Here is a 7,471-nt window from a genome sequence, read left to right on the forward strand (position 1 = left end):
AACATAAAGAAGGAAAGTCGGTGTGTGCACACATACTAGGGATGAAGTCACACATTGATAGGTTAAGAATGTTGGGATTCGTTGTCTGTGAGGAGATGGTTGTTGATTGGGTTCTTCAGTCACTTCCTAACTCATATAGTGAGTTCGTAAGAGAGTACTATATGATGAACTGCGACGTGACCCTTATAGATCTCACCTATATGCTTATTGCGGCTGAATCAGCAATGGTTTGGCGCAATAGAAAAGCAAAGTTGATTGGTGAGTCTGCCTTCAAGACCTCTATGGATATAGACAATGGCAACGAAAGACATGCTATGATCGAAAAGTTTGATCATAAGAGAAAGGCAATGTCTGAAGTAGTTCCATGTCCTGTTCCAAAAGAGTCAATTTGCTTTTATTGCCAAGAGAAGGGGCATTGGAGACGAAGCTGCCCTATTTACCTAAGAGATCTAAGAGATGGGAGAGTCAAAACGTATGGCTCTGCTTTAGGTAAAATCCATTGACTAACTCTTTTAAGCTTCTATTCTAGATTCTTAATACATAATGTGATAAGATTACAATTGATGTTTTGTAGGATCGAAGAAAAGAAAGGAAGCTTAAGGGAAGAAGTGAGCAGAATCTAACCGCGAAGGAATGGATTTCGATCGCATTACTTGAAGATTAGATTCTTGAGCTACTACCTAGAGTTAGAATAAGATTGCTAAGAAAGATGTATTAGCATAGTTTTTCAAAGAATTGCATTGTAAGGACAAATTTTTCCGCAATAAAATAAATTTTGATTTTATATTATTTATTTATCCTTGCAATGGCGTGTATGAAAAATTGATGTTAGAATGTTTCTATTATTAGCAATAATGGATTTGATTCTTAATTATGGAAATGTCGAAAATTTACCAAATAAGGAGAGTTTCTCATCGCCCAAGTTTCAGTGGGACAAAAATTTGGAATCACGCAACTTGGTTGCATGATGAATGAGAAATTCCATATTTGAAAATTAGACTAATTCGTTGACAAAGTGTCAAGTGAAAGGACTAGGAAATCGAGTACACAAGTTGCGTGTTGATCAAGTCCACCATAAGAGTAACAAAGATATTCGTCATGATTTACTAAAGGTTTAGTAAATATGATTATACTTATAAGATTAAGTGTAATTCTGAATTGATTGAAAAGGTTTAAAACAATAGCAGAACGAATAAGAAGAATCAAGTAGGCAGAAAAATAAAAGTTTCTCCATTCTAAGAAGAAGGGAGAGTACCTTTTATGCTTTACGATAGGTCTTAATGATTAAGAACCATATCTCAATTGATCCTCTAAGTGAGTCTTAGTACAATTGTATGTCTAAGAAGAGGAATCAAGAATTGAAGAAATGGTTAAATCAAGAAGTCAATCATACTTCGTTCCAAAACAAGTCTTAGAGTTAAGATTGTGACATTGAGTGATAAGTATTAAGAAGGTATATAACATTCATCAAATGTGGAAAGTTGTGATAAGACAAAGACCAACTAGGACCAATTTATGAAGTGTTTTGATAAAAGCCACACTAACTCTTGAATAATTGTCAAGAAATGTTTATTGACAAGAGAATCTTATATGTCAAGGAGTCAGTAGGAGTCTTATTGGTCTTGAAAGGTTTCAAGAACAAATCAAAATAGACCTTATCGATCATCACTAGCACACAAGTTGAGGTTTACAACCAATCGTGTTGACATTATTTTGTTTCTGTGACGTTCCAATTGAGTTAATTATGCATGTGAGTTCTATGAGTTCTCATTTGAACGCATAAAAGTCAGGCACCTTGATCAATGGAAAGTACATTGATAGGAAAGGGTGAGCTGCTCAACTAATTGGAAGACATGGTGGGCAGCTGTGTTACCATAAGGCAAGAAGTCAAGATTAAGAAAGTTCAGTCCATATGAGTTTGAATTTGTCGTAAACTTTGGTTTTGACAAATTCACATGGATAGGAACAAATACACCATTAAAATCTAAGTGTCATAAGATTCCCTCCTTCATGAAAATGACTGTGAGGAAATGCTTTCACTAAGAGAGATTTTAAAAGGATAGTGAATGTGAAAATTGGATTCTCGAATTCGATTATGGTTACGGTATCCCTTTCCATGATTTGAATTGTGAGTTTTGGCAATTAATCTAAATTGTTTAGACACACATATGAGCTATCTAAGGGAAAGGTGTATAAGCTTAGATAAAGGATTATCAAAGCATTAAGTATTAGAAACATGAACTTAAGAAATTCAATAAGTATTGTTTTTCTGGAAGTTAAGCTGGTTTCTGAATACATGTCAAAGCTATAGTGGGAGCATAAATGTTATGATTCTATGATTATTAAGGCAAGTCTTGCAAGTTAGCAATATTAATTATAGAAAAACAATAGTTACACCTTGCAAAGTCGTCAGGGTTGAATAGTTGTTTTGCTATAATTAAGGGAGAAAATATTATGCTTCATTTCAAATCTAAAGGCTTAGGTTGTGGAATGTTAATAAATTTAGTCAAGGATACATAGTGTGTTCTCAAAAATCAATTATGATTACGGCATTCCTCTTCATTGTTCGAATTTTGAGAACGTAGCACATAAAATATTGTGGCAGAAGATTGATAAAGTATCAAATCTTTATGTAAGGCATTATGCATCGTGTCCCATACGCTTCGGGTATAGGATCGACTGCAAATGCTATAATATTTGACCATTCTAAAATTTTCCAAATGTCTAGCGCATTTAGAGGGAAAAAGGACAAGAATCGGTTTTGACTAAGATAAACAACTATCAAAGGACGATCCAAAGTTCGCCGAGGATCGGTCGCTTGTGGGTAGTTGGAAGTATAGTATTGGATGGACCGTATCGACATTATTATGAATAGATAAGATTATATTGAGAATGAGTTGTCATATTGGGAATTGAATATTGAAAATCTATGTCTAGATTAGAAACTATTATGCAAAAGGATGTTCAAAGGAATGTACTTTGAGTGAGAGACATCATATCTAAGGAATTGTCTTGTAACAATCTCCGATAGAGGACTTTGTAATTTCATTGGCAATAGTCATTGTGACTTTATTGCAGTGACATTACAAAAGGATCATTGCATAAAATGTTAGAATCTAGCATATTCCATAAGTGGCAAGAATTTGATATTCTTTAACTTGCGAAAAGGATTGGGAGTTGTGAAATGAGTATGATTGGAAATGTGTTCATATGATCTATTTCACAAAGTAAGAACCATAGGTAAACATTGTGTGCATGCTAAGAGCATGGGACAAGTGTAATAATTCAAGTAAGAAGTTGATTACCCGAAACAACAAATAATGAGTAATCGATATGGTGATAAATAAAAGGTGTTTTATTTATACTCAAAGGTTTGAGGCCATATGGGATTAGTATTATCCTTGTGTTTCACATTTGCATGTTTTGACTTCCTGAATAATTTAATTGGTTTAGAACAGTCAAATTATTCGAACGAGTCACAGTCGTTCATATGTTGGAAGTAGGTATGAATGAAGACTGTCATGAATTGGTGTGTGGATTGTCTAAAGAGTATTAGACATAAGCAAATGTTTGCTGCAACGTTCATGAGTGCTTATGAATATGATTTGAGCATTGGATTAAACCCACGCTCACTTGGATCACTCCATGAATTGTATCATGAGTGATTGGTGAGACGATAACATCTTATATTCTTGAAACCGAGATGTGTGAGTTGTATCTTGCAAATCAGTTGCACATTGATAATATGTAAACACACTAGTAACTTGGTGTTATAAAACATATTGTTGTGTGTAATTCGGTAAGTGAGTGCAAGCAAGCATTATATCAAAGTTTATTCGTTCCTTTTATCCAAAGAAGGATAAAAGCGATATCTTTGGGCCCCTTGATGATTTTGTGATGACAAACGTAAATGCTCGGCCGGGCTAGGGATAATTTGATTTGTTCAATTAGTCAGTCGTCATAAATCGGGAATCGAGATATAGTACAAAGAGAATGATTTGAAATCATATCTCATATGATATCTAGGATGGAGGAATATATGATCCCTTATCTAAAGGACATGCGTAACTGATAGGATCAGAGTTGACAGCGGCTTTAGAAAGCTACGATTGTAGATCAGGATCTGAAGTCATACGCATAATAGTTATTAGACTTATCCAAGTGGGAGACTGTTGGATTAGTGTCTAAGTCCATAACTATTTTGGTATGTACTTAACCCGATGGTACATGGTCCTTTTGGGTTGCCTTCACCAAAGCAACTTGATAAGATGAATTTTGGAGACAAAGGATTAAATATGATTTATTAATATATTATGAGAATAATATATCAAAGGAGAAATCATATTGTTTGATTAATGTTAGTCAAGAATTAATAAGAATTAAGTTTGTGACTAAAAGAGATTAATTAAACTTAAGGGACTGGAATTGTAATTATAAGATAATTGCAATTGGGCCATGGATTGCCTTATATTATAAGGATGGACGAATTCTATGGGGAACCCATTAGAAATCGTCCAAGGCCTTTAAGGAACACATTCTTTTCTTTTTGAACCAGAGAAGAAATAAAAAAGAAGAGAAAATAGAATCTCCCTTTTTTTACACACTTTGTATAATAAACTCTTTACCCCCTCTATAAAAATCAAATAGATGGGGTTCTAAAGAACGAGATGGAGAATATGTATTATTATCTAGACTCTTAATGAATATGTATTCATATCAATTAATTGCTCATATCAATTAATTGGTAGAATAGAGACTCATACAAATTACTCATGTGTCAGGAACCAGATTTGAACTGGTGACACGAGGATTTTCAGTCCTCTGCTCTACCAAATGAGCTATCCCAACTATTCCTCATGTCTCATACTCATTTTCATTTTACTAGAGAACTTGGGTCTATGTCAATTGAAAGGGTCCATGGGTTGCTTAGGGCTTAAGCATCCAAATTAGGGTTTCCTTGTTAGATAACCCTAATAGCCTCACTATTTAAAGAGCCCTTATGCCCCAAAAACGTGGACAAGCTTCCTTCTAGGGTTTCCACATGTTTTGGGCAGCCTCCTTCTCTTCTCCTCTTCATCCTCTTGCTCTTGGTGTTTGTGAACCATTAGAGGAGTGACATTTGTGACTCTAAGCTTTCTAAAGTCAATACAAGGAGGAACAATCAAGGTAATATCTTAAACCCATTCTTATGTTAATATGATTACTTGTATGCTAGAACTAGGGTTTATAGTCTTGGATAACTTGCATGTACAATAGAGAAACCTAGATCCAAGCATTAGGGTTTGTATGAGCACATAGGATGTTCTTATGACCAAAACCCATCAAAAACACCACGGCCCCTAAATCCAAATCGTGGGTGGCATACCTCACTTCGTGAGGCTTCAGCTGCCCCGATGCGTACACTATCACGTGCCCTCTCTGCATAAGCACTGAACCTAACCCCGATATCAATGCGTCACAATACACCGCGAAATCCTCCATTCCCTCTGGAAGAGCTAACATCGGGGCTTCGCACAATCTCTGGCGAAGAGTCTCAAACGAGGTCTGCTGCTCTGGACCCCACGCAAAAGCAACGCCCTTACGGGTCAACCTAGTGAGTGGCACGACAATCTTGGAGAAATCCTTGATAATTCTCTGATAGTAGCCGGCCAACCCCAGAAAACTCCTGATCTCGGTGGGGGATCTCGGCACCTCCCAACTCATCACCACCTCAATCTTGGCCGGATCGACCAATATCCCATTCTGATTAACGAGATGCCCCAAGAACTAGACCTCTCGTAACCAGAAATCACACTTGGAGAATTTGGTGTAAAGCCTCTCCGATCTCAAAACCCCGAGGATCTCCCTCAAATGCTCCTCATGCTGCTTTCGGGATCTTGAATACACCAAAATATCGTCGATGAACATGATCACCGATCGATCCAACATCGGCCTGCACACCCTGTTCATGAGATCCATGAACGTTGTCGGTGCATTGGTGAGCCCAAAAGGCATCACCACGAACGCGTAATGCCCATAATGAGTCCTGAACGCCGTCTTCTGGATATCCTCATCCAACACTCTCATCTGATGATATCCAGACCTCAAATCTATCTTGGAGAACCAAGACGCTCCCTGTAATTGATCGAACAGATCATCAATCCTTGGTAAGGGGTAACGGTTCTTGACTGTCAACTTGTTCAACTTGCATCACAAGTTGACTTATTATGGCATACCTTTTACAAACACCACATACAATATTTTTTCCTGCCTTGGATACTCTGTGTGACCCACTAACCTCGGTACTATCACTCTTTCTCTTAATAGTGGGTCTCCCTAGCATCTTCAATTTCAATGGTAGCAAAGGTGGTATGTAGTTTGTTGGGGGTCACATTGCACTCCCATTCATGCTTCCTATTGAGTACTTGTAGGTGTTCATATATATATATATATATATATATATATATATATATATATATATATATATATATATATATATATATGTGCAAGCACGATATAAAGGATCAAAAAATGGCTCTACATCTCTGTTTACATAAGAGATGGTTGCCATTAAATGTACACAACCATACCCATTCAATTGCCAAATCCTACAAGTACATGGTTTCTTTTCCAAATCAACACCATAAGACTCTCATAAGTTTCTTGTTTCAAAGGTAGTCATACCACTAGGAAGCACTTTCCAGTACTTATAAATAAAGACAGTTAGGACCCAACACAATATCTACAACTCGGGAGAGGGATGTCGTAACCCTAATTGCAGAATATTTGAAGGTAAGTGAATGACGATTCACTAATTTCCACCACGAAAAACGAAAAAGAAATTTAAGTTTTAAATCTATGAAAACTCCTAGATCCTTTGAGATTCATTGAACTTTCAATGGCATGTTTAAATCTCGATATGCCCCTCTTGTTTGTGACTGGGATGCCGAGGATCACAAAGCGGGTGTGAATAACCATGCAAACTTACATGGTGCCACACATGTTACAGTCACCTATTCGATGTGTCGGTAAACCACACACGCTCCACCGAACTATGACAAACATTGAGTCACCCTTTGCTACCTTTGCTTAGAACCATTTAGTGTGCCTGTAAACCACACACGCTCCACTAACGTCTTTGCAAGGGCACAAAGTGTAATTTCATGGAATTGCATCAATTCACTTTTGCCTAAGTAACTAAGATTGGGAATTTTATGAAAAACATTAAGTTACTTTTAAACTTCATTATACTTATAATGGAAGGTTTTTTTCCTATCCTACCCGTTCGGCTAACGACCCTCCACTAGTCAAGAGTGCGGTGGGTAAGAGTGGATACTCATTCAATCCCCATTTTATAGGCAATTTCCTTAAACACCCCTTATAGACCAGCTTCGTGAATGAGGCCTAGTAACGGTAAGACTGACTTTTACTCATACATATATATAATGTTAGACTTTTAATGTTATATATATAGTATAAGGTGTATTTTAAC

Source organism: Lactuca sativa, chromosome 9, assembly GCF_002870075.4.
Source record: "Lactuca sativa cultivar Salinas chromosome 9, Lsat_Salinas_v11, whole genome shotgun sequence".
In the NCBI taxonomy this organism is placed as follows: Eukaryota; Viridiplantae; Streptophyta; class Magnoliopsida; order Asterales; family Asteraceae; genus Lactuca; species Lactuca sativa.